This window comes from Rattus norvegicus, chromosome 2 (assembly GCF_021556685.1).
Source record: "Rattus norvegicus strain SHRSP/BbbUtx chromosome 2, alternate assembly SHRSP_T2T, whole genome shotgun sequence".
In the NCBI taxonomy this organism is placed as follows: Eukaryota; Metazoa; Chordata; class Mammalia; order Rodentia; family Muridae; genus Rattus; species Rattus norvegicus.
In genome coordinates, this window is record NC_141535.1 from 32234787 (window position 1) to 32241143 (window position 6357).

The 6357-nt window shown below is 46.6% G+C and overlaps 1 long non-coding RNA gene across 1 annotated transcript; it reads left to right on the plus strand.

Moving 5' to 3' along the window:
* Positions 1-308: 308 nt before the first annotated feature.
* On the plus strand, positions 309-5250 carry LOC120100683 (uncharacterized). Its single transcript, XR_015670567.1, has 2 exons — positions 309-415; positions 4693-5250. It is a non-coding gene; the product is annotated as an uncharacterized LOC120100683 (long non-coding RNA).
* Positions 5251-6357: the final 1107 nt, after the last annotated feature.

Below are 6357 nucleotides of genomic sequence, written 5' to 3' on the forward strand. Positions count from 1 at the left end.
ATTATATGATAAGAATATCATATAATTATATTTTTTCCTTATTCTTGAGAATTTTCTCACACGCATACACCATTTCTCACATGAAACACGATCATATCACACCAGTATCTTTCTATATTCCCCATGTCCTCCCATACTTCCCTTTCCTAACTTCATTTTCTCTTCTCTTCCTCCCCTTCCCTCACTGGATTCAGTTAGCACTATCTATTTGGGCACGCGAGTGGGGCGGTCCACCGGGAATAGAACACCTATCAGTGACCACGCCCTCAAAAAGCCGGTTCTCCTTCCCCCAGTAGCTATCAATTTCCAGAAGCTAGCCTCCTCAGTAAGGGGTGGGGCCTAGAGAGCACCACCACCATCCCACCCGACCCCGATCGGCGCCTGAATTCTGGCTGTGCAGGGAGCCACATCTGCGGTGAGTTTATGAGTGTGACAGCCATCTCGAATCCAGAAGACAACATTTCACATCGCTCCTCCACTCCCATCCTTCAATTCCTACATTTCCAGGTCAAGTGGTTGAGGTGCATATTTTACGTACTAAAGCTGACGGAAGCTCCATGTTTTCCCAGAATCCCTCAGCCTCTACCTATTACAGGGCATGGCTGCCACACCCTACTCTCCGTCCTGAACTTTACAGCCCAGAGGCTGGGTTTCCCCTCCCCCAGAAGCTTCTCCCTGTATAATTCAGACATTTTGTGCTCTCTCTCTCTCTCTCTCTCTCTCTCTCTCTCTCTCTCTCTCTCTCTCTCTCTCTCTTTCTCTCTCTCCTCTCTCTCTCTCTCCCTTCATTCCTCTCCCTCTTTCTCCCCTCCCCCTCCCTTTCTCTTTTCCCCTCTCCCTTCCCCCGCTGCATTTTCTCTCTCCCTGCCTGAGCACACCTTTCTGGGACACCTCTCCTTTGCCCTGGGCAACTTCCCTGGCCTCATTCATCCGGACCCTGAAGTCACCTGAGAAGGGCTTCTTCTGTTTGAGTATATAGAGTCTCTTTATTCACTCTCATTTCACCAGCTGAGAATACCTTTTTTCACTTTCTACCTGCTCTTCCTGTCTCCTGAGCCTCTGAGGAGCAGGGGTTAGTAAAGACAGAGCCTGTAAAAAACGTCTAGCCTAGGGCTGAGCCACCAGCCATGCCGCTCTGCATTGGTGGCCACCACTGTAAAAGACATCGTCTCTGTCCACAGTGGATCAAATTTGAGTATTTACATTTTCTATACATTTGATATTAGAAGACCATGGTGGGTGGGGAATTGAGAGAAGCACAGACTAAAGACTTGGGGAATAGAGCAGGCAGAGAGATGGGCTTAACTTGAGCAACTGGCTAAAAGAGTCTTTTGTAAGTTTAAGGGAAAGTCGGGTGTTTTTCTGGGCAGGAGAAGCTGGAAAGAGGAGGGGGTGGGAAACAGAAACAGAGAAGAGAGTTTGTGGCTGATGGAAAAGTGTCTGGGACAAATTCTCAAGTGTGACGGAAAGACCCTGAAAAGAAAAGAGTATTTCCACCTTTGAAATGTGGTCTGAGGTGAATAGTAAAGAAGGGTGCCTTGTTAGGTCACACCAATGATTGTGATCATTCCTTGGATGGGGGATGGAGAAGTGGGGGAGAGCTAGAGGAGAGAGCAATGTGGAAGGGATTTTGGCAGGACTCTGACAGGGAGTGACCCAAATACCTCTGGATGCTAAGAGCTAGCCGAGTTCTGGGTCGGTAGGAGCAGCATGCCTGGGGACATGATGTCCTCTGGCATGGCTCAGCAGGCCGGGAGCAGGAGGACAGGAAACCGATGGAATGTAACAGCTGCACACACAAATGTCCGCAGCTGGAGCTCTCAGGAGACTCTGTCCATCTGATTCCCATTCTCACTGAATGTTCCAGTTATATGATATCATGTCTTTCCTTTGAAGATCGTCAGGAGCTTCGGGCCAAGAAGAAATGGCATCATTTGTCACTGAAACGGAGACAATATGGAAAGGTCTAAATCTTTAACAGGAGGCTGGGAGATTCGCTTAGGCAGTCCAGTGCTGGCCTTGCAAGTTCAAGGACCCGGACTCAACTCTCAGAACTCACATAAAAGAACTGGGTGTGGTTGCAAGCGTTTTTTTAAAAATTCGCAGCCGTGGGGAGGGGGAGGTACCCAGGGCTTGCTGGCCACCCTACCCTACGCGGTGAGCTCCAGGGAGAGACTGTCATAAAAACTAAGGGATGAACTCTAGAGAGGTGGGTTGGCAGTAATTGCTGCCCTTTCTAGAGGACCAGGTTCAGTTACACGTAAGTCACGTGGTGGCTTACAACCATTGGTAGCTCCAGTTTCAAAAGATCAGATGCTGTTTTGTTTACCCCTGTGGCCACCAGCACATGAGGTGCACAAACATACCCACAGACATAAAATAGTCACACTGAAGAGAAAAAAAAATCACATTTTATCTGGGAAGTGGTGGCACATGACTATAATACAGGTGCTCAGGAGACTGAGGGAGAAAGATCTCAAGGCTACCCTGGTCTGCAGAATGAGTTTCAGGACAGCCATGGCCTGTCTTGTAAAACAACGAGCAAACAAAATCAAACTTTAAAGATATCAAAAATTAAAGTGGACAACACCTGAGGAGCAGCACCTGAGGTTGGTCTCCACACACAGGACCATGGTTCCACAAACACACACACTCACAAGTGCACGCGTACCAAAGACGTGCAATTTAACAGTTAGCTACTGACTAGCGTGGCTTCAGATCACAGTGTATATAGATGGTTATCAGTGCCCACTTTGTACTCCAGTCAGTGAAACGAAACACTGATTCTCATGGTCTTCTGTAGGGGGCGGATCTTATCACAAACTGTCTGGTGTCAATCATACTCTATGACAAACATGCTCAAGACATTGAACTAGACTGGGTTTTAAAAGACCGGGACTCTATTCCAGCTTTGTCAACCTCTATGTGTCCCCCGCAAGTTATCTTATCCTCCCTTGGCCATAACTGCTTGTAAAATGGGAAACTATGGAATCTCTCACAGCCCCAACATTGTTGCATGGTTCTGCAGTTTCCAGCTCGCCTTTAACAAAGATTTTTTTCTCTGTGAGTGCTGTCTGAGTGGGACACGAGGGGTCATGTTCAGATAACCACTCACAAACACACCTGCCAGTTTCCTCAAGAGAAGGTGGGAGCGGCTAGAGGACCCTGACTGGCTTTCTCCTTTAAAGGCCTTTGAATGTGCTCCATGTGGTTTCCCTTTAGGCTCATTGGGGGTGGGTGGGTAGGGGGTGGGGGTGGGGGTGGGGGTGGGGAGCAATTGGGGCAGGGCTTCTCTATCAACTTTTCCTTTGAACCCAAGGAATGTCATTTCCTTCTTTTCTCACAGGACCCCCCAACTAGTTCTTTAGTTGTGAGGCAAATTGTTCATCTCAATGATTCCTGATTTTGCTCTACCAATAATTCTTTGCTAAGTAGACTGATCCCAAATCAGAGCAGACCCTCCTTCTGGAGACTGCCTTCTCACTGAATGATCAGCATTTCCTGTACAGAGCAGGTGCTCCTTGTACTCTTGTTTTACTGATCTGAGCATTTCCTCTGTCAAGCGCAAATCCCCATTTGTCCTCTTTCAATAGTTGGTCTTGGGGAAGGCGGACAATTAAAATGAAAATGATTGACCCTCATAGGGGAAGGATAATTCGGTCAGCCACATCCACACTAATAACAGTGCTTCGTGGCATCTATACAACACTATCCTCGCCTGAAAAACTGGCTCTGAACACCTCCTCTTTAGGTTAGTGGAAAGATGGTCTCTTTGAAGGACCAGACTGTCTCCATTTTAGGCTTAAGAGCCATCTTATGCTAAAGACAAAATAGGTTCATTCCATTTGAGATCGAATCTCTGTTTTCTCGAGGACTGGGCTAGAACCCACGGCAGTCATGTCTTTGCTCAGGAGGTTGTTGACTAACTTGTTTTGGTTGTGTTCTGCTCCTATAATTCTGCCTATTTCTTTTCCTGTCAAATCCCTCATTTGGAATTTCCTCCCTCCCCCTGAGCTATATAAAAACCTGGTCTTCTTCACATCTGGGGTGACTCTCTAAAATTCCATCTAAGGGTGAGATAGCCACACAGTCCTGGGTGCACCTCTAAAACAAAACCCGCTTCAATTAGGCCATATTGGATTTGGTCTTTCTCATCTCAATTTTTCAGGTCTAATAGTTTCTCATGTTCCTGTGGCCAGCTTGCCACGTTCTCTAGGCAGTGTTACCATCCTGCTCACTCCCTAGACCCCAGTCCTGATCCTGTTAGCCTGGAGGCTCCATGCACTGTAAATCATGGGCTTGCCAGCCTGCCTTTCTGGTGACTCAGTGTCAGCAGACCTCAGCCAGGTGTGGTGAGTTTCCATGGTCAGTGGGGGTGGTTTTCCTGTGCATGTTTTCTTATGCATCACATTCACCTTTAATAGGTCCCTCTGGACCTTACGGCTCTGGCTCTCAGTCTCTCTCATTCTCTCTGTCTCCTGGTCCCTCCCATCCCCCCACGTCCCCAATAAACCTCTTATGTTAGATCTGTTGCATGGTGTGATCTCTTAGCCTTGGCCCCAACCTGCCAAGGCACCCCCCCCGCCCCACTCCTCCCCATCCCAAGGCCTTATCCTAATACTATGGTTCAATCTTTCCGGTTCCTTTTAGTGGGCAGACCTGAACCCACCCAGTTTTTTCCTGGCTTTTTAGATGGAATGGAAAATCAGCAGGAAAACCACGTGAGTGCTTTCAGCGAGCCTGAAAGTAAAAGGCCTTGGAGAAAGGAGTTCAGCAAAGGAGGGGGCCGATCACCACCCTAGGAAGATTTCCAAGACTGGAAGAGTAGCCGCCTCTGGAGGTCATCCGAAGCAGAGGCAGGCCTGGGAAACTGTCCAGAGGACCCGGAAGGAAAATGTAAAGCTGTGAGAAATGGACCAGGGAGAGGTGAGACCAAAGTGAGGCCTTAAGATAAGTCCTATCAAGTCTAAACCCAAACAGACAATCCCAGGTCTGTAAGCCATGAATGTTTGGAAGCTGACAACAGGACAGTGGCAGGCTGTCCTATCCCATGGGAAGGAAAGCTGTCAAGGAAGCCTATTTGGGACTCAGGGATTGGGGAAAAGCTAACTGTTGAAGACACTTATAATCCACTAAGCCTCCCCAGGAACCCACAGCTTATTGTTTTGATGGATCTTTAACCCTTCTAACGGATGCATCCCTTACTATCCAGAAAATTCTCTTTCTATTAAAAACAAAACAACAAAAGCCCAACTCTTTTCATGGTTAAGCTTTCTCTTTGGGGGCCTCAGATTTGCTGCTCTTTTCTTTAAAGCACTCCACTGGGTCTAGTAGGTTCTAGCCCTTTTCTCATATTGATGGAGGTTTTAGACATATTTACTGTGAAATACCTTGAGGCTGACAGTCTCATTACTGTTCCTCCCCTCTCATTCTCTGAGGTTCTCCAGGCAAGCTCTCGAACCTATCTTTCTCCCCAAACAGCTCCTGTTGAACTCACAGGTCTCCTGGCTCAATACTGCAGGCTGTCTTGAAGCTCCTACTTCTTTAGCCAATCCAGACCACTCTCTAAACTCCGACGTCTAACTGTCTAGTCTGTCATCTGAGTGTTAGTAAGGCATTGCAACAGCACATCCAAACAGAGACCTGAATTTTCATCTTTCCCCCACAGACTTATCCCCTAATGTCCTCTCCAATGTAGTTGATGAAAACTGTCTACCTGTTACTCAGGCGAATAGCTTTAGAGCCTTGTTCTTTCACAGACATACACACACACCACACACCACAAACACACGTATTACATACATATACTACACATGCATATACACCATACATACAAACACACACACATATATATTCTACACACACTCACATACACACACACCACACACACACGCATATATATATATCACACATAAACACGTACGTATCACATATACACACACATACCACAGCCACACATATAAACACACACATGTACACACCACATGCATACAACCACTACACACATATACACCACATATGTACACTCACACACATATATACACATCCATTATATACTCACATACATATACATATCCCACACACAAACACATATATACACACCACACACACACATACACATACATATACACAAAGACAGCACACACTCATGCACACATACATATACCACACATATACACATACACACACCACACATATCCACCACACACATACACATCACACACAAGCACACACACACACCACACGCACACTCACACACACATACACATATACATACACACCACACACATGTACACATACATAGACAGTACACACTCATACACACATATACACATATCCACATATATACATACATAT